General features: G+C 42.2%; 1 protein-coding gene across 5 annotated transcripts in view; it reads right to left on the bottom strand.

Moving 5' to 3' along the window:
* Klhl32 (kelch like family member 32) overlaps nucleotides 1-14,346 on the bottom strand; it is a 215,215-nt gene extending 200,869 nt beyond the window's left edge. For 3 of the 5 annotated variants that reach the window (XR_005875134.1, XM_040740682.1, XM_040740706.1), the window contains exon 1: nucleotides 13,639-13,949. The gene's annotated coding sequence lies outside the window, so the exon portion shown is untranslated. Of the gene's footprint in view, nucleotides 1-13,638; nucleotides 13,950-14,074; nucleotides 14,096-14,323 lie in introns of those variants that run through there. The other 2 variants (XM_040740693.1, XM_040740687.1) reach the window with 2 other exon arrangements.
* Between the last annotated feature and the right edge of the window lie 7,752 nt (nucleotides 14,347-22,098).

The following is a 22,098-nucleotide window of genomic DNA, read 5'->3' as shown; positions in this document are numbered from 1 at the left end:
TTTGTTTCCTTCCTTTTCCTCAGGGTATTTACTTGCTCAGTTATTTTGTTCATTCCTCATCCCTACAACTCTCTGAGATTCAATTTCACTGCATCTTCTGTCCCTCGGCAATTTCAATCCCAATCAAAAACTCTCTCACGGGCTTACAGTCTATGTGCTATAAACACACACTATCTCTTGTTAGACAGCTTCTGGTGAACATTTTAAAGACAGCTCATATCCAGTACTACTTTAACCACACAGTTGTGGGCATCAATACTCTCCTATACAAGTATACCTCCACCTGTGCAGGCATAGAGGATCATCAGACTTCTCTCCTTTTCCCCACTATTAAACTGCTCACCAAACCCTGAAACTTTCACCTCCTAACTAGTCATTAAACAATTACCTTCTCTCCTCTACGCCTACCTCTCTGGGTTAGGTAGCTACCAGTCTGTATGATCTAACCCTGAGCAGTGGACTCTTATATTACTCAGTGCTCTCCCGCAGGCAGAAGCCACCATTGGGCTCCCTGATTAGTTCCTCCACGGTGACTCTTCACTGCAGTTTAGGAAACAAGGTCTGCACTTGCTGCCCTCTTCCTTTCCCCTCGTAACCTCTCACATCTTTCAGACCCCTGGTCCCATGTGACATAATACCATGAGCCTCTCCTCAGCATTCAATGTCAGTGTCATTTTTCCCTTATGTGTGAGCTATTTTGAAGAAGCAACAGCAGCCCAGAAACGCTTCTCTAATTTTTGTGGTGACATGAGAACAGGGTCACATGGCCAACAAACGGGGTTTGGCCTCTTAACTCACAGACGTCACAGTACTACTGACTGAATACTGGCAATAGCAGAGGCAGGTCCAAAAAACATCTCACCTCTGTTCTGTCACAGCCAACCTCTGAGTATCACCAGCTGCTTCACAGCCATTCCAATCAGGCACGCTGTTAGAGAGGGTGGAAGCTACACACAGGTAAAGCCTACTGACTATATAAGAGCTCTAGATCCCAAACTGGATCCCGGTAACAGCTGCGCAACTTGACCCATTTGCTGAGAATTGCTAGGTTGAACTATGTGCAATGAGGGTTCTTGGACACGTATAAAAATTGCAAGCCTGCTTTTTAAAAAGTGATGAAAGTTGTGAAGAAAAGTCAGCAGAGAAAGGTGTAAGTAGAAAGTGGCCTTGGGCAAAGACCTCAAGGTGAGGCTGAGTCCAGGGGTGGACAGATGACGGTGAAGCTGAGGGGACATTGTGCTATGACCCACAGGTTCTAAGGGAAATGGTGGGCTAGCATCTAAGCAAGGGACAAACGATGTAGATAATACTGGTTCTTGGGATGCAGTCTGTCACCGTTTCTGACAGTGAAATAACAAAACTTTACTCGGGTATCAGAGACCCATTTCAGCAAGTGATGACGCTTACCAGAGCCAAGGAATGGCGGTGGGAAGCCATGATAAATGGTCACACTCTATGTACATGCCAAGGGCACTGCCAAGAGAATTGCTCAAATAATAGGATCTAAGATGTAAAGCATAAGACAAAAGATATCCAAGGTTTATTTATTCTGGATGTGAGGCATAACCACCTAAAGATGGGAAAGAGCTGGATGAAGTAGATTGGGGGGGGGCATCTATTGCAAGTATAGGGATTTTACTACTAAGTTATTTATCTGTTGATTTTGGTGCCTTTCTTTTAAATAACACCTTCATGAGCTGAACATGGCAACACACATCTTTAATTAATCCCAGAACTCAGGGGGCAGAGACAGGCAGATCTCTGTGAGTTCCAGGCCACCCTGACCTGCATAGTGAGTTCCAGGCCATCTAGAGTTACATCGTAAGATCCTATCTCAAAAACAAAAACAAAACAAAGCAAGACCACTTTCCCTATAGAGTAAGCTTCCTTCTGACATTCATTAAGTGCTTTAGGAAAATGAATGGCCATGTAAAATGTAGAAATACTCATTTAAACCCTTATTTTTTTTCTTGTCATGGGACTGCTAAGTCCCTTCCTTTCTTGTAATTCCTTGTATCTATAATGATGTTAGACTTAATATGCCTGGAAAGGTCTCACTGTCGGTTCAAGAAAAATTAAATATGCAGTGACATCGAATGGCAGCTTCTCATCCTTCAGCAATTTTGTTAAAGGGGGTGGCAATGCTGGGAAAGGGGTCAGTGAATGGCGGAATATGCCTGAAACCCCACAGAGGAACACTTTGAGCAACATGAGAAAAAGTACCAGGTTCAGGATTAATCTGTTTTGTGATTTGCTTCTCAGGAGAAAGACATGATGAAGACAGGAAGGTTAAATGGTCTTCTTTTCCGTTAGTTTTAATCGCACCTACTGCCATGTCAGGGTGCAAAATAGAATCCCTTCTTGCACTTCTAAGTGCATGCATGTGTTCCATTCTCTCTTATTTATTCAGCGCATTTGGCCACTGGGCTCCCTCTGTGTGGTCATTATTATTAATGCGCAAGTTAGAAATACACATTAGCCTCGGCAGCTGTGCCCACGGACATTACTTCCTATAATTTGGTCCAGATGGCCAAAAGGATGATTTGAGCAGAACGGTTGCTGCTGATCACCTAATGAGAATGCAGTCTTGAAATCACTGATGTAAATGATGGTTCTCGTTTGTTCTCTCTCACTGCCTCTTCAGTTCTCCTTCTGCTGCCCTTGCCACAAAGGCAAGAACCCAGCCTACATTCCATGCGTGCCATTTCACCTGGTGTTTTAGAACGGAAAAGTAACTTAGGAGAAAAACAATTCCAGGTCTGAAATGGTGAAGCCCCTGTCAGAACAGTTTTCCTTCAATTAAAAACAAAAACAAAAACAAACAAACAAAAAAAACACCAGTAAGCATTAAAACTTTCCTGTGAGACTAGTTCAGTTTGTTTACACTTCTCTCAATACAATGAAACTCTCCACAGTAGCTGGAATAATGATTCAGTTCCCAGGGACAAATACACATGTGACATCACACTTTCCTTTCTTTTTTTTTTTTTAATTAATATTTTCTTTATTTTCCATTTTAAATTTAGATAAGAAACAAGGTTGCTTCACACTTTCCTTTCATAGCCACACTCTGGAAAGTTCCAGGAGCCAAGATTTCATCAAGCATATGCTTGCTAATTTCTGTGGATGTCTGAAATTCATTTCCTTTCATGGGTCACTCAACAGCAAAGACTCTTTATCTTCTTAGTTGCATATCAGTACTTAACAATTCCGTATCTCCTCAAAAACGTGATTATTCAAAATGCATGTTTTGAAGCATCCATGAAAAAAAAAAGCAAACTACAATCTGGGAACTGAAAACCCTGCTCCCAAGATGCTGTTGTATCTATACTAGTCCACACCTGTTACTCAATGACTCATAACACTTCATCCACTGTAGAGATAACGCTCTCCATCTGGCTTATATAACGCTATATAATCATCATCCATGCAATAAAACCAAAATAGAAACAGAGTAAAAGCCATCTGATTTTATCACATACAGAAATGTACATTTCAAAAAACCAATGTAATCACCATCCAGATAACTTAATGATGTTTACATGAGTGCTCCCTGCAGCGATCTCTCTACTAAGTTGTTCAGAAATTTGAGTAGAGAAATAGTAACATGTTTCACAGTGAAGATGTTAATGACACTTCATAACTTCAGATCCCATGGGCACCTGGCTAGTACCGGCTTCCTGAGTATCCAAAGAGCTATGTGACTGGCTTAGCCTATTTTTGTTAAGTTGGAATGACCAGGAAACAGAGAGCCAGATTGGGTAAGAGAAAGAAACAAGCATGTACACAAGTCTTGCACCAGCTCAAGTCACCCCAAATCTCCGGACTGATAGCTGAGGTCATCATGAAGTCCCACCCCTAGCTGAGGGGCTATTGGCCATTGATAGCTCCTGGGGGAGGGAAAGTCGGATTATCTTAGGAATGAAGTCCCTCAGAAGCCACCCATACTCTAGTAGATGGCCCTGTACCCAAGCACACACAAGCAGTACAAAGTGGACTTGGCGGCTTAAAGCAGGAAAGCATATGAAGTTGGGAAGGTAAAGCAGTCAGGGGATGCGGGGAGGCAGGTGTTGGAGTGGGAAGGAATGAAGGGTAGATTTCCTCAAAACACATCTTATGTGTGTGTGAAATTCTCAAACAGTAAAGAAACAGAAGCTGAGGGGGTGCAAGTTGCCACACCCAACAGTGTCTCCCAAGTTAGACCTGTGGGTAGAACCATGTGAAGTGTTTTCAATATACAAATGATTCTATACCAATACAGATTCTGGCACAATGGATATAGAAGATCGAGGGGCCTTGCTTGAATACAGTATTGGGTAATTGTGAAGGTCAGTCTGGTCCCAAACATTACGCTGGACTTCTTTGTAGAACAGTGATAAATACAAAATTATCTAAAGCAATGACCAGTCAGATACAGTGACAGAGCACTTTTAGCATAAAAAGTATGTATAGGCTTATTCCTATAAGCAATAGTGGGAAAATGGCATGACTTTTCATTATTCCAATAAAGAAGAAACAGGGATGCTTACTCCAAGTCTCCTTACTTCTCTAGACTATCCCAAATGTGCTCACCCCAGCCTCTCTGCTCTCCCAAAACACAAGCAGCAGGACTCTGTGGTCTCTGTCCAGGCACCCAAGCAACCACAGATGGGGATGCCTATAGGCACATAAATGCCTTGTTAATGTGGCCCTGCCCTCTGGAAACCTTGACAATCCGCCCATAAATGAAGCACAAACCCAATGACCAGCACTGACAGGATACCACAAAGCAGAATAAGAAACTGACAGCCCTGAGAAGGATGGAGAGGTCAGACGAAGGAAATTTACCACAAAGTAGAACTGTGATACCAAGAGTCACAAATCAGAATTTCAGTAGAAAGCCACGTTACACACTAGATAGCAAAGCTCAGACTGCGTTGTGAGTTTCTCAGATGGCATTTCATCGACTAAGAAATCCCATCTGTAGCTGACAGTAAATACGCTCAAGAAATGAGAAAACGCTATGACTTAAAGCCAAAGCCAATACGCCATGCCCAAATAAAACCAGATTGTAGGTAATTAATATTCTCATCGACGAGATACCCAAAATTACTTAGGCTTTGAAATCTTAAACTAAAGTTAAAAAAGAAAAAGAAAAACAATCATCCATGTCAGTTCAAAGGCATCATACTAGTAAAGACTAAGGAGTATACTAGGCTAAAGGGTTATTTGCTTACATTGATGTCACTGACTATCCTGAGAACAGCATTTTCAAGTTCCCTTCCACGGAACACCAAACCAGATTGATACCTCAATTTTAAACCTAAATTTCCAAGGCAAGAATCATAGTTGTCTCCTAGAATGGAACTGAAAACAAGCCCACTATCTTTATTTACATTAGGCTTTTTTCTTAATATTATTTTATAATTTTGGTGATTTGTGTATCTGACATAGAAGACACATGCATTCCTGACTCCTACATGCTTAACCACAATCCTCCCCCGAACTGTAATTAACACATATTTTTAAAAAACATATTTGCCAGGCATGGTTGCACACACTTTTAATCCCAGTTCTTGGGAGGCAGAGGCATGCAGATCTCTGTGAGTGAATTCTGGGTCAGTCTGGTCTACCTTGTAAGTTTCAGGCCAGCCAGGACTACATAATGAGACTCTGTGTCAACAAAGGGAAAAAAAACATAGGTTTACAAAGAGGCCATAAAGAATTTTGGTTATCTTTGCCAAAAGTTGTATACTTACTTTTAAATGTATTTATATTATGTGAGTAAGTGTCTTGTCTACATGTATGTAAGTGTACCAGGTCCATGTCTGATGCCCTCAGAGGCTGGAAGGTGTCAGATCTCCTGAAACTACAGTTAAATAGTTGTGATCTATTTTGTAGGTACTGTGAATCAAACCTAGGTCCTCTGCAAGAACAAGAAGCATTTTTAATCACCTTTCTCCAGCCCCTTTATTTTTATCTTTGAAACAGAGTCTTTGTATCCCAGATCATCTCAAAGTCACTACCTAGGCAAGGATGATCTTAACTTCTGATATCCCTGCCTCTGAAGTGTGGGATCCCATTACCTATTTAAGTGTCACAGAGGATTGAACCCAGGGCAACAAGTTAAACGAGCATCCTACCAACTATGCAAAGTCTTCGGTCCCAAATAGTCTTTTGTTAGTTTGTTTTTCAAGACAGGGTTTCTCTTTGTAGCCCTGGCTGTCCTGGAACTAGCTCTGCAGACCAGGCTGCCCTCAAACTCACAGAGATCCACCTCCCTCTGCCTCCCAAGTTCTGGGATTAAAGGTGTGCATTACCACCACTCAACTTCAAGTAATCATTCTTATCATTAACAATTTTCTTACTTTTCTCAGTTTAGCTTGTAAACTAATGTTACTTAAAATTGCTCCAAAACATGCGCGAATGAAACTGTAACATTTGTAAAATCCTGAAATAAATGAATACATACACACCAGGTCAGGCAAAGCATGTGTGACACAAGAAATAATCTCTTCTTTGGAGACAAGCTTCATAATCCACTCACTAAGTCATGGACACAATTTATTGCTAAGGGCGACTTCCTTCAAGGCAGTAACCTTGGAAAAATCAAGACACACTGGCCCCATTTGCATCCCTGGATCAACAAGACCCAAATGAGGTGTAAACTACAGAAAAATTAGCCTGCCACCTTCAAGGATGAGGGATTCCTGGCTGAGGCGTTTTGGGAAGAAAGTGGTAATACACAGAGAATGGCAGATTTGACCAGAAAGCATTGCCTGTGAGAACAGTAGTCCTGAGACTCAAAAGAAAATTTGAGGACCTCTTTTCTTTGAACTGGAAAATTTTTGACCTTTTCATAAATTTTACATAATTTAGCCTGAAAGGAAATTTCTAGTTGTCTAGAAAATTGTAAACAACTAGAGCCCAACTGGCTGACAGTCCAAGAGATCTATACCCACCAGGTATTTCTGGGCTTTTACAGATGGGGACCTATCGAGAGCTCTTACACTAGTGGTACCCACTGAAGGAAAAACTGACCTTCCCTGTTTTTCCCAGGGGATCAGGATGTAGCTAGAGGAGCTCTACAACAGAGGGTCAGTCACTTCACTGTGTAGAAAGGATGAAACCATTAACTAAGCCCCTTTCCCTAGGAGGTCACTGACCCAGCTACTCTCCCACAGATGGCACTCACCCCAGGTTAAACCATTCCTTACGGGGTGTGTGAAGCTTAAGAGCATCCCACTTGAATCTGAAGAGAGACTGGTAGAGGAAGGACAAGCATTGGCAAAGGAAAGGAATTAATAAGTACTTGCTTCGTGTTGGATATTTCACTGCATATTGCACAATTTGAGAACAGCCCTGTGAGGTTCTTTACAGAAGTATTCTTTAGAATCCAACTGTTGGGAATTTAATCCTTAACACACTTAAGGTGGAACCTTCAGGAGATAATTAGGATAAAATGAGATTATGAGATGAGGAATCTTATGATTGCATTAGCATGCATATATATATATATAACATCAGAAGAGACCTTGGAACTAGTGTCTAGTGTCCTTGCTCTGCCACACCATATGATGACCTCGCTCTGCCATGACACGATGGATGCAGCAGGAAGGGCTGGATTTTGGATTAGGTTGGCCTTCCTAACCTCTAAAACCATTAGTCAAAGAAAGCATGATTCTTTGTACATCACTTACTCTGCTATATTCCATTATAGCAATGAAAATAAAAAGATTAGGGTAATTTGCAATCTAGGTGATAGAAATCCCATTACACATTCCAAAATGAGACCCAGAAGGGATGGCACTTGATTGTGAATCTCAGAGCCAAAAAAGTATCAGATTTAGTATTCAGATCCAGACTTGGAGACGGTGTGCTGGTTGTGTCTGTCTTCCTCGAGCTTTCAATAGTCAGACTAAAATAATAAATAATACAGCTTCCTAGTAATGATTTTAAATGAGGTATCAGAATTTGTCATAAAAAAATTGTAGAAAGCCTCCTCCATCGCTCTTATTGTCTGTGCCATTAGCATCAAATGTGTTCCCACTGAAGCAATCAGTTAGGATGGGACTACTTATTCCATCAATATCCTGCGTGACAAATTGGTTGTTCCATCGGGGTGGGGATGAGAGGGGGGTGGTCCTGCTTCTACTGGGATTGGCTCATCTGAGATGTAAAACGGAATATATTATGCCTCAAATAAATATGTAGGGGAACATTGAGAATCCATTAAAAACTGCCAAAGATTTCCTTTCGTCCTTTAAAAACAGTCTTATCAGGCTGGGGATTTCAACCTTATGGAGGAGAAAGCTATTTTAGACAGATGTGCATCCCCTGATGCTTTCTCCATATGTAGACCTAACCTGCTTCCAAGTCCGGTTTGTAAAACTGCTACTTTATTATACATTCTTTTAAAGACTTCACCAAAACTTGGAGTGCCGTGTGTCTAAATCAAGATAAATGCATCAATGCATTACACTGTGCTTAAGAAACAGTCCAGGAGCAACAGCAGCAATAATAACAACCAGGAGAAAGATCAGCACTTCCTCCAGCTTGGCAAATCTTACACAACAGCGTTTGCAAGGCAGGTCCAGGATATAAAGGACCCAGTTAGAAATGCCAAAACAGGAAAAAGATGAATGAAACTAATTCAATCTGTTAATTCCCAATAAGGGGAAGGAAGATGGTCTGGGGTAAATTTGGAAAACAGGCTCTGCAAACTGAAAGAGATGTCGAAACCAGAGCAGGGAGAGAAACACAGCTCAAGCTATTTCCACTCTCACCAAAAAGCCCAGTTAACTAAGGTGCTTTGTGAGATTTGTTCCTAATATTTTCCTTTCCTTGACAAATGCATCTACAAAGGGAAACTGATCCCATGGGTTCATACTGTCCTTTACGGGAATCAAAGTCCCTCCAACTTACACTGAATTCCCGTCCCTTGTGCAAGACTTCTAGCTTTAAATGACACTGTTTCATTTCACCCTGTTAGCACGTGCCATCATTCCCACGGGTAGCTCTCCGAGTCAGTCATTGATAGAGAGCTTCAATCCAAGTGCAATTTGCACACACTCACTTATCTTCCAGGTCTCCATCTGAGTGCTCTACAATGATGATCCGACCAGGGTCCAATAGGTATTTACTTGTCACAAAAGGTTTCCTTCTACATTTGGCCATACCTTTTCGAATGGCTCTTCTAATCCTTGTGGAAAAACAGGAACAAAGAGGCTCTCGTTTCTCCTTTCGTGTCCCACAGATGAGCTGTGACTTTATCCAAAATACATTGAAGATTAAGGTCTTTATATGAAGGGCTTGGGAGAAGGGCCAGCCAGTAAGTAAGTGCTTGCTTTGCACAAGCATAAGGACCGAAGTCCAGATCCTTGAACACTCGTGGTAAAAAGAAAAGTCATAGCAACACTCATACAATCCCACTGGAGAGGTGGAAATAGGAGGAACTTTGGGGCTTGCCATGAAGCTAGCCTTTCTGAACTGCTAAGCTAGAAGTTCAGTGACAAACCTTGTCTCAAAAAAATATGGTGGATGGGGAGTGATAGAGGAAGGCCTCTGACCTACATGTATATACCTACAGTCTTACACCCACACCTACACACACGCACACACACTTTTATCTGCAAAAGTATCCAAATCTGTGATTTTCCTGGAAGAAAACATTGGATTTCATTACCTAATTACCAGAATCTCTCATTCCATTTATGAAAAAACAATCTGCTTATTTGTCCACTTCTTCTGAATTCACATAAAATATCTGTGCATCTCTTTTTTTTTTCTTTTTTTTTTTTCTTTTTGGTTTTTACGAGACAGGGTTTCTCTGTGTTGTTTTGGAGGCTGTCGGTCTAGCCTGGCCTCGAACTCACAGCGATCTTGCCTCTGCCTCCCGAGTGTTGAGATTAAAGGCCCACCACCAGGCATCTTTTACTTAGTTCATTAAGAACTCCATACCATGCGATGATCAAATTCACCCTGTTTTCACCAACTCCTTCCGGGTCCCACCTTTCCTACTTACCCAACTTTGTATCCTCTTATTTAAAAAAAAAAATCCATCAAATCAGTTCATGCCCCCATACACACTTGGGCAGGGAAGCAATATCACAAGGAGAAAACAGGCACCAGCCACTCAATGTAAAAAATACAGATGTAGCCTAACAGTTGACCGGGACTGACTGTGTCAGATCCACAGACAGCACAATGCTTGACTCGTCCTTTGCCTTCAGGGCTTTCACAGAAGTGGGTACTGTACACTCTGGGTTGTCTTCCAAATCTGCAACTCCTCTTCCATCCCAGCTCCCTCCTCTTGTGACATTCGATCTCGGTCACGTGTTCCTCCATTCAGCTTTCACCAACCCTTCATCTCCAGTGAGCTCATCACTATCTGCTCTTCCTAACATTGTCCTCTAACTCATCTTTTCAATTTAACGATCTGGCAGAGCCTCTCACCTTTCAATAGTTCAAAAGGTCTGCATTTATGTAAACAAATCCAGCCGTCAACTCTAGAACCCACCCCTCTCCTATAGAAGGACTTGTCTAATCTCCACAATCAGGATTTTTTTTTAATAAAAAGCTTCTCCATGTCTGCGCTTCAGTGGAATTCTGTGTGAGGGTGAGCTGATGCCGTGGATCAAGCCTAGGGCTTTAAGCATGCCAGTCACTCCATTATTGAGACAAATTCCCATCCTGAAATAGTGCAGTTAGTTCTATTGTACACTTAACACAAACCTGTCTCAATTGTATAATTATGTATATTTATTTCTATAATCTCCACTAGGTAACTAGGAAGGAAAGGAGAGCAAAGTGAAGAGAGTTAATGTTTTAAATTTTTCTTTTATTTTTCTGGTTTCATATTCTTCATCTATAAAATGGAAATAAGACACTACCTTATAAAAACATTGTAAATCCAGCATAAGACTGATGCAAAGCAGCTTGTACATATAAGGGGGTTCAAAGTATTGCCTCTGGGAGCAAAATTAATTTGTGTTCTGAATCCTCAAGAAGAATAGAAATCTCCAAGGGACTCAAGACTTTGTTACAACATCCTTTGGCATCTTGCAGTATTCTGTGATGGGTTTTAACTAATTACTTAATGTCTTAATAGCAAGTATGTCTTAAAATCCTCACAATGCTGTTTTTTTTTTTAGTTAAGATTTTATTTTACCCCTTCCTGCAATGAGAAGCACAGAGGATTTTTGCACAGATCTCTACAAATGCAAAGTCTGTGGATGCTTGTCCCTTATGCCATGGTATTTGCATACAGCCTATACATATGCTTTGTATATTTTAAATACCTCTAAATATTTCTAGCACCTAATGTAATCCCAGCACACGGTTGCTATACTGCATTGACTCGTGAACACAGACAAGGAAAGGAGTCTTGCAGGTTCAGTACATACATCATTTTCTTCCCAAATAAGTGCAATATGAAGTCGTCTCATGGCACCTGTGGATACAGACCGGCCTATCATATTCAACTGACTTTCTCTTATCCCTGTGTCAAGAAAGGAACAGGCCAGGGATTTAAGACATTCCAAGCTAGAAATGCTTTTGTTTCACCATATTCAGAATTTTTAGCATACGATCCCTCTATGCTCCTGATCTTCTCTGAGGCACTACCCTCAGAGGTGGAAGAAACCTCAGAAACAAACCTGGACCTGTCGATTTAAGAACGGATGCAGAAAGCCTGGTGTGGCGGAGCACACACCTTTGATTCCAGCACTGAGGCAGGTGTGTGAGTTCGAAGCCAGCCTGCTTTACAGAATGAGTTCCAGGACTCCCAGAGCTATATAGAGAAACCCTGTCTCAAAAAGGATAAATGCAGAGCCTTTATCAAAGACCTTAAAATGCCTGGTCACCTGGTGACTATCACCACAAATGTACTAATTCATATCACAGAACTGGGTAAGATCCTAGTAATTAAGGACTAGGGCCAACAGGACACAGATGGCCCAGATACAAATTTAATGTGGTCCTCACAGATTTCTTTTTGTTTTTCATTAAGGATACCTTCACATTAAAAACATTCCAGAGACTTCTGCTTTCCTTGAAAATCTGGCACATTATCACCACCTGGCCTTGTCCTCTTCCTAATCTTAACTGGCAGCCCCCCAAAAACATTCATGGAAAAAGCTTGGATCCAAATAAGGTTCTGATCTTCTATGAAGTTTGACTCTTGGGTCACTCACCGGTACTTTGAGAGCAATGGTTTGACTTTATAGTGACTGTGAGGATCCAGGAAGAAATGAATGGAAAGTGCCTGCTAGACTCGGTCAAGTGTTCACCATCATTATTCATTTCCTGTGCTCTGTGAGTCTCACAAACCCCTTTGCCTGTTATCCGTCATTATTTGGCTTCCTCTTCATGACGTTACTATGTCATTTGACATAGTTCATTATGTAAATTAAAGAATGCTGTGTGCTTCCCTTATCCCACTTAACCGGGGGTAGGAAAAATGGACAGATTTTTTAAAAAGCAAAGTGAATTGGTGAATGCCACTGGATCTTTACTAAGCCATTCTATTTGTGACAAAAGAATGAAATTAGTGCAAAGTGTAATTACTGCAGTGCCAATATCTTCAGGTTCACCCAGTGAACACCTGGGGAGGAAAAGGAAAAAAAAATCAACCCTAGTCAGTCCAAGTGTTAAGGGCTCCTGTGAGATCCGGTTTCTGATGTCTTTCATGGGCCTCATTTTAGGAAAGGGTTCTTCAGTACTTAAGAAAACAAAATTTTAACATGAGCTCTGAAGGCTGAGATTCTGGGACAGTATGACAGGGCAAAAAAAAAAAAAAACAACTCTATTTCCATCAAGATATAGACTGGATGTACAACTCCTAATGAATCGATTAAGTTGGAAGATGGATTTTCACAAATAGGCAGAGGAGGTGACAACAGCCCTAAAATAGAGCTGCAGTGGACACAGAAACGTCACAAAAGCGTATGTCGTGAATGCCATCCACACAGTTACCTCAGAAATTAGCAAGCGTCGCTACTGTTCTGCTCACTTTACAAGAGAAGAGCTTCCCGGTGTGGGGCCACAATAAAAATCATCTGCCTTACTGTTAATTTAATATAAGTGAGATGCAAAACAGAAGTGGAAACGAGGGAAAGGCGGGTTTTACATTGGAGTCTGCTTTCTTAAGATGGCCAAAACAGGAGTAAATTACAATAAAAGGCACAATTCGCCGAAAAACTCATCTGATGAGTCTTTTTAAAAACGCATATCGTATTGTACAATACCACTTTTTTAAGTTGAGTGAAACCATTGTCTGAATACAAATTAACTACTACCAAATTGCCACAAGGTCTTCAATGTACCCGTTATTTTTTAAAAAAAAATCAAAACAAATAGGATTTAAGAAACCGTTTTTTTTTCTAATATATGTCCCAAGGCTAATGTTTAAGCAAGTCTCCTTGGTAACCAGGAAGCATAGTGCATACTGGCTTGGGGGAGGGTGTTGCAACTCTAGGTTGATAGAATAAGTAACCCGAGTAGTAATTTCTCCCGCTAGACGACGCCAGGAGAGGCTGCACCCCCTAAAATCGCAACTCCAGGTCTCTCCGGGTCTGGCGCACCCGCAGCCTCCCACCCTCTCCCTTGGATCTGCAGACACTAATCCCGAACCCTTCACCGGGAGAGAGACTGGCTTACCCGATGCGGGAGGAGCAGTCTGCTGGGCTTGATACCCAAGGGGGCCGGCGGGCGCCTGGCTCTCTCCGAGGCACAATGGCTCTGCTTTGCCCTCGACTCTGGGCTCAGGGAAAACTGCAGCAGCTCGGTCTGCCCGGCCGGCCGGAGCTGCAGCGGTGATGATCGGGCGCTCTGGCTGGTGTGTGGATGCGAGCCTGTGTGCGCGCTAGCCGGCGCGCTCCCGAACTCCCGCGGGGAAACTGTGTCCCCAGAACGAGGAAGCCAGGCAGCCCCGCAGGTGGCGCGTGCAGCCGGACCCCGCTCTCCCCTCCCCGCCGCCGGCCGCCAGCCGCCCCTCGCAGCCGCTCCGCCCTCCTGCCGCTGCGCGCTCCCGCCCCGCCGCGGCCGCCCGCGACACGCGCGCTCCCCGGAAGTCCCCCTCTCCGCGCTCCCGCACCTGAGCCGCCCGCCACGGGTCACACGCACAACCTGCAGCCCCAGCAGGCCTCTGCCACTACACGCCCGACTGCTGGGTGACGCTGCTAGGTCGTGGTCACAGCTTCCGAGGCTGGAAGCCACTGCGCTTGCAGGTGCTACTGTCCCCACCCACCCAGCGGAGTGCCTTCCCTGTCCCCGACCTACTTGTTCAGATACCCTAGCCCTCCGAGGGCCTGCAGTGGCCTTCTGAGAATTCACGTTAACGTACCTTGGAGAACAAGTGTTCAGCAACTTTTTGAGAAACCACAGCGGGCACAGGTAGTCATGTCCTGAGCCTGAGAGAAGAAGGAGAGTATTTGATCACCACTAATTAGCACTGTAAGTATTGACACCGCTGTTGAATTAGGGCTTGGCATCCTCGCTGGTCACTGTGTCTCTCCTCTGAGTATGCTGAGAAACTAACTCCCTTTTAAGGTAAATGGTTCATTTTAATAGGCAGCACTGCACCTGTGAGTTGGAACCCTTGGTACAATGTGAAGTCAAACCGCAGGAGTGGTACACCTGACACCGGAGAGAAACACTTAGTAGATGTGAGCGATTTAAACTGCTGCAAGATTTAAAATGTACCCAGGAATTCCAAAAGGTGGTAAGGTTTATGTTCTTCCATACAATGGAGCTAGGCAGAGGCCTTGGTCAGTTTGGGGCGCTCTTAACATCCTCGTTATTCTCAAACCAATGGTACAGCGATCGTTTTCCACTTTTAGACCCACGAAATCTTTTAAGACGCATTTGGCCTCCGGAGACCAGTCTGTTTCGGTGCTCGATTTTGGTATGAGGACTTCGGACGCTGACTCAGCGCTCCTTTGACACCAGGCTAGGTGCAGAGAAAAGAATTACAGCTAACTGCAAAGAAGGGCCGTGCTACGCTCTAGAATATTTCGTAACCAACTGGCTTTTCATTTTATTCATTTTATCCTGGAAGAAGCATTCTGAACCCCCAAATATTGACAATGATGTCAGGAGATAAAGAAAGTACTCTCCTTCATTCAGCCTTCTGGAAAGGCAGACTTCCTGGTATCGTGACTCTGCCTCCAGGGCCCCTAAACTACAGATGCAGGAGGTGGGCTGTGCTTGTACCCACTGAGGCAGAAATCCCATCATCCATTGATCTCTGCATGGTGCCCCACTGTGTTTTCCGGTGGTGGACTCCAGTTGCTGTAAAGAGATTGCTTCTCTGTTGAGGGGTGATACTGACGCTTATTTGTAGGTTAGGATAAAATTTTTAATGTAGTTAAGAAATTATTCTGGCCTGGCAAAGCGGTGGCAGCAGATCATCTTCTAAGACCTATGACCTCACCAGCCCCAGGAACTTGGCTAGGTGAGTGGGTCCCTACTGGTGTCATACAGGGAAGGAGCCACACAAACGAAAAGAATGAAGTCCCAGTGCAGATTGACTTCGTCAACCTGGATCAGACTACAGAAAGTCTAATAGCAGGTGGTTTATTCTCAGTGTCTTTAAACCCAGTACAATTTGAAAAACAAGAAGAAGAGGAGGAGGAGGAGAAGGAGGAGGAGGAGGAAGAGGAAGAGGAAGAAGAACAGATTGCTGAGCTGTCAGTCATTTCCAATTCTCAACTTTCTGAATGGAAGACCACGTTTTTCATCTTTCCCATCGGAAAGACAATCCGTGTGCTTCGCATTCCTAGTTTCTTGGAGATCTGTGGGCTTGATGACTTGATGTTATGCTTCCAACAGCAATGTTTCTGCTACAGGCCTGATTTTCCTCCTGTTGAATGTACCTTAAGTCCAAGTAGACAGTTGTTGGTTACCAACAACATGTGAGTACCACTTACTGTATTGTTATGCATATCTTGCCATTGATGGTCATCGTTGAGGCTCCTAGGTATCACTGCTAGGCAGGACTAGTAATTGCTTTCCTCCCTTGGAAGCTACCATAGTGCTTTCTGATACGATCAAAGCTAGACCATGAAAAGGAGGCTTTGAGATTAGATGGAGCTCAAATCACCCTGTGCAGTGTCTTCAGCAACCTCTGAGAGGCAACCATTGGCAACGCCGACAGTGTATATTGTTCTGGGAACCACCTGGACTACCCTGACCAATCACTTGAAAGGAGGGATCCCATGCCTGCTATTGGGAGTTTCTTTTAGTGTATGGTCCTTATGCAGAGTGTGGTCAGAGAGCCCAAGAGGCAAACTCCTAGAGCCTAGAACCTAGACAAAGAATTACAGGAGGCTGAGGACTCCTGGGAAGAGAATTAAAGTCTCCCAGGGATAAGCCCCCCAATTAGTTACTAATACAAAGTGGCCATATCTGAAACCCTGTACCCACAAAAAAACAAAACCAGACTCAGCAGGTGGCATTTATGCATTTGTGCATATATATTTGATGTGTAATGATAATAAACAAAGAAAAAGATGGTGTCAATGTGCGAGTAGTGACATAGGATGGGTTGGAGGGAGGAAAAGGAAAGGGGTAAGTGATATAATTATATCTTAATTTAAAATCTGTTAAACAGGGATACACAGAGAAAGCCCATCTTGAAAAACAAAACATAAATAAAATGTATTAAAATAATAATAAATTTAAAGACAATGTACACACAAGTGCTAAGCATTTCAATAAGCATTTGTATGCTGTGCTTTTTAAGATTTTTTTGTAATTAAAACATCCCCTTAAAAGTCCTCAAGTATTCCTCACTACAAGGAACTACACTGACCACTTTAAATCAGCTGGAGTGACTAGACTATTTGTTTAGAATAAATAAAAAGTATCATTAAATATAATTAAATAGTAGAAGCAAGGGCAGAGTACACACACACAAGAAAAGAATCTATATGTCACCAGCTCCGCTCACTGCTTGTATGAATATGGAAGCAGTCCTTACATCCTCACTGGGTAACTATTGCCTCCAGCTCATCACTGTCTCTCTTATACTAGTATAACGTGTCACATGAAGAGGCTTGATAAGTGTTGTTTACCGTCACATATATGTTGAAGGTTAAATAAGAAAGTGTATGTAAATGCTTAATAAAATGAATGGCTCAGAAGACAATTTTCCCTAGTGACTCTTTGTGTGTTTACTTAATAGTATTTTTTTCTTTTTGGCTTTTTGAGACAGGGTTTCTCTGTGTAGCTTTAGAGCCTGTCCTGGAACTCGATCTGTAGACCAGGTTGACCTCAAACTCCCAGAGATCCACCTGTTTCTGTCTCCCTAGTGCTAGGATTAAAGGCATGTGCCACCACTGCTGGGCATTATTTAATAGTATTTTTTAAACTTTTTATTTTTATAGGACAATCAATGCATGTTGCATAGCTACCAAAACTCAATACAAGCATATTTTTCAGTTTACTTAGTTTAAAGAGATTCTAGATATCATTTCCCCCCAAAACCATTAAATACCATCTTCATTCTTGTTAAGAAAATAGCTAAAAGCCAGGCCGGGTGGCTCATGCCTTTAATCCCAGCCCCTAGGAGGCATAGGCAGGTGGATCTCTGGGAGTTCAAGGCCAGCCTGGTCTACAAAATGAGTTTTAGGACCGCCAAAACTACACATAGAAACCCTGTCTTCAAAAACAAAAACAAACAAACAAACAAAAAAAGAAAATAGCTAAAGCCAGGCATAGTGACACACCCATAATGTCAGTACTTGCAAAGTTGAAGCAAGAGAACCAGAGGTTTGAGGTCATCTTGGGCTAGTGAAACCATCTGAAAAAGAAGGAGGGGGAGGAGAAGACAGGAAGGAGGAGAAAGAAGAGAAGAGGGGAGGGGAAGAAGAAGAGGGGGAGAAGAAGGGAGAAGAGAGGAGAGGAGAGATGCTAAAAGAACGCTTTCTAAGAGATGCTCTTTGGAATGCTAGTCATTTGTCCCACAAGCAGACTTGCTTTTCTTTCATTCCTTTAGAATTAGAATGTATTGGCATTGCACTCAAGGTAAAGGTAGACTGCTTCTGTTGCAATTTAGCGATGCTATGAAAGGTGAACTGAAGGAGAAATATGAAGCCTAAGTCCTTCAGCAGCAAGCAAAGGAAATTACTTCCCTAAAGTTGAGCAAAGGGAATTTCAGGAAAGGTTATGAAGAGCTTGAAAACTGGTGGCAGGCATCCCTAGGTCACAAGTGTGGGAAGTCAGCAAGATTTGGATATGCCCAAAAAGGACAGAAAAGTGACAGCAGAATAATCAGAAGGGCAGCACCATTGCTGAAGTGGGTGGACACCATCTATATGCTCTCCATACTCCACATTCGGATTCTTGCGTCCACTCGTCCTCACTTAGAACCTTAGCCTGGCCCTCCAGCAGCTAGGGTGGAAGCTCTGATCATAGCTCCAAGAGTTAAGAAAGAAAAGTAGAGACTCGGGTGTCGAGAAAATAAAACAGGAGAACAAGTAGTGGATTAGAGGGGCCGGAAGCCCAGAGAGCTGGACCCCTGTCCCTGTGGCATATTAAGGACTGGGGTTTTGAGGAACGTTATTTCACACTAAGGAATGCTAAAAAACCGTATTTCACTCTCCCTGGTGTCCTAGCATTTTGTTGAGTTTGAACCACAAATTTTTCCACTTTATTCTTATACTCCATACATTTTTATGGATGGCATTTTATATTTCCATTTATGTATCGTCCACTTGCCAGAGAACAAGATACAGCATACCATAATACGTTATCATAAACTTTCTTGCAATCTGTGTTTTAACAGCTGTGTGAGAATCAGAAAGTCAGAATTATCTGTGGACAGATCAAATTTCACTTCAAAGCTATGTCATAGTGGAGAACTGTGTCAAAGTTCTGTATTCAACCACAGAGTGACTGCCTCTTGGAACCACTTTTCTCACAGCAATAGAGGAGGTGTCTTTCTTAGAACCAGACTTCTGTCATGAGGATTTAACAATCAATGAGCCATATTTCTGATAACTGAACTTCTGCATAGAACAGAGCAATACTAATGACAAAACCAGAATTGATGTTTGGCTGACATTTTTTAGTTTTGAAATAGAGTATTCAAAGCAACTCTTGTCAACTTCTTTCCACACTTGCAGGCACATTTTGTAACTAATTCATCCTATGTATAAAGATCCAAAATCACTCAAGACTGGCTATTCCAAGACAAATGTGTTTCTGCTAAAATATTTTATGTTTCTATTTTTCCTGGCACCAAATGCCATTCATTGTTTCCAGACCAATTTAGCACCATCAGGTAGACATGGCAATGAAAAATTTAAAAATACTTTCATTAATATACTAACTAGGTGCAAACAAAACATGAGAGGGAGTCTCAGTCATTACGAAAGCAAGTAAGATTTTAAAATTATACAATTCCACCTACAAGATTAGCAAAGATAAAAAAGACAGTATTATTCTTTGAATATAAAATATCCTCACTGTCTCATGTGTTGAAGACTGAGTATCCAGCTGGTAGTGCTATTTCAGGAGGTTCTGGAAGCTTCCGTAGATCGGGCCTACCTCTAGAGGGAAGGCTGGTGAAGGCCTATCCATGGAGTGTGTCTTGTCCTGGGCACCATCCTTCTCCCTGTCCTTGGATACACTAGGTGAGCAGCTCCGGCTCCTCCATGTCCCACCCTGACCATGCTCTACTTGCCAGAGCCCAGAAACAGCACAGATAGCTGAACATGGACCAAAACCTCTAAACCCATAAGATGAAAGAAAAATCTTCCTTTTTTAATAAGATGTATGTATCTGGGAGAGGGGGCGACTGTCTGAGAAAGTCAGAAAAGAGCCTCGGGCTCCCTGAAGCTAGAATTACAGCAGTAGTTAGTGAGCCTCTGGATGTGGGTTCTGGAAAGTGAAAGGTCTTGGAAAGAACAGTATGTGCTCTTAACCACTGAGCCATCTCTTCCACTCCAATCCTTGCTATTGGAAATGGTTTGTGTTGAGTATTTTGTCACTGCAACTGGAAACTAACAACATGGCAATATGCAATACTAAGGGGAATATGCTTAAATATAACTGTTTAAGAATGCAAATAGGAACACACATTTCATAGGACAGTTTGCCAATATTCACATTAAAAGTATTTTAAAATGCATGTAATTTTTGATCCTGCAACTTTGCCTCTAAGAATTATCCTAAAGGAAAAGCACAAAGACTTGCATAAAATATTCATGAAAACTTAGAAATATTCGAGATGGACCTTAGTCTTGGATATAAAGAAGTAGAAGATGGAGGTGGTGAAGAATTAGAGGTCCATGACTGAACAATGAAGAGGAACAAAATGGCTTACCTTAGACCAACTGTGTGAATAATAAATAGCTATGTAGAAAACAAAGGGACGTCTTTTCACACTATCTTCATGAATATGTCAGTACATTTTTAGATTAAAGCTGAATGGACATAATGCAATTTAGGGTTAAATATGATCTTGTATAAACACAGAAGAAGGGAAAGAATGAAGGGGTTAAATGAATAACTGTGTTTTCGTATTTAACTGGTTCGGAAAGAAACAGGCAGATGTCAGTCTTGTTCCAGCGTCTCACCTACATAAAGCTATGAGAGCCTTCCCTGTCACCGCATTACCGTTGGCACTATACTATTCTCAGACTCGGGCAAATCCCCAGGCCCCTCACTAATGGTAGGTTTAGGATGAGCCCATCTCAACACACACTGGGATCCTCTCTTGCAGGATGCTAGACTGTGGTGGGATGCCAGTGGGAAGGAAAGCTAAGACGCTCTCCAGCACAGAGGACAAGTTGTACTGGACTGAATGAAGGTGAGGGTGACACAGCACAGTGCTCACAGAGCAGATGGTATCTGTAATGCCAGTGCTGTTCCTGCCAAGGACTCTTGACTTGGGCTTTGTCTGGCAGCGGAGACTTCAGTCCTTTATGAAGTTGTTTGTGTCTTCCCCATAATCCAACACAAAGAAGCCTCTCCAGTATTGTCAGTTAACAGGCTTTATTCTCCCTTTCTCCATGTGTTCATTTCTGAAGCAGCTTTTTATTTTTTCTGGGAACACAAGTCCTTGCTTTTCCTCTGAGGCCTCGCTTTTGAAATTCAGTTGAGAGGCAGGTGTGATTTGTTTGCTTGCTCTGATATGTTACCAGTCCTCTCTGATGCCATCCCTCTGCTGACATTGAGTTTTTTGAAATGCCTACTACTACTTAACATTGTCATGTTCTAGCCAACTAACCTCTCTGGCTTTGTATACGGGATTTAATAACTAACATACTTTAATATTACTACTTTTGATAAATAAGGGGGTGCTTTATTGGATGAATTAATATTAAGGTTCTTAGAATTGAAGAACTGGCAAGAGAAATCCAAATATCTAAGCTTTTTAGGGACCAGGAATGTTAATAACTTCACTGCATTAAGACTTGAGATCCCAGGAGCATCTCTTGGACCCAAAACATAGTAAGAAAACAACTTGAGTCCTTTCCTGGAACTTACATGATGGAAGAACAGAATTGTCCTTTGATCTCTACTCATGAGTTGTAACACACACATACGCGCACACACACACACACCAATGTGCACACACAGAAATAAATACATATGTGAAAATAATTGTGTATGTACAAAAATGACTTTCAAAAGTGAAAAAAAAACAAGAAAGAAACCCTTGTTTTGCACAGAGGCAATAGGAAAGGTGCTCTGAGGGCAAGAGGCTAAATATCAAATGCTCCAACTTGTGAAAATGCAAATCCATTTAAAAGGAGAGTCTAAACTGAGAGTGTTTATGGAGAAGTTACCTGCTGAAAATAAAACACCAAAAGGACTATTTCCCCAAGGCAAGCACAGAGCGACCACTGCAACTGTAGTTCAAGTGAGCTGGCTATACAGCTCAAGCTAGCAGATTTGGAAGCACTCTGCATGGTGCTAGTTTTAGGGGCCTGAAATACAAAAGTGACAAGTCGTATAGCGTTGCACCAAGGTTTTAGAAGGTCATTAAGCCTGGCAATATATGGCAGGGTCAAAATACCTATAAAGATATATTTAGATGCCACTTTATAAAACTGATGAAGCCCAGGTTGCAGCAATTCCAAGATGCTAGAGGTGCTACCACCATGGGAC

The sequence above is a fragment of the Mesocricetus auratus genome, unplaced genomic scaffold (genome assembly GCF_017639785.1).
Source record: "Mesocricetus auratus isolate SY011 unplaced genomic scaffold, BCM_Maur_2.0 Super-Scaffold_6730, whole genome shotgun sequence".
NCBI classification, from domain to species: Eukaryota; Metazoa; Chordata; class Mammalia; order Rodentia; family Cricetidae; genus Mesocricetus; species Mesocricetus auratus.
Note: the sequence above shows the minus strand (reverse complement) of the source record. Positions and strands in the feature narration are given on the sequence as shown.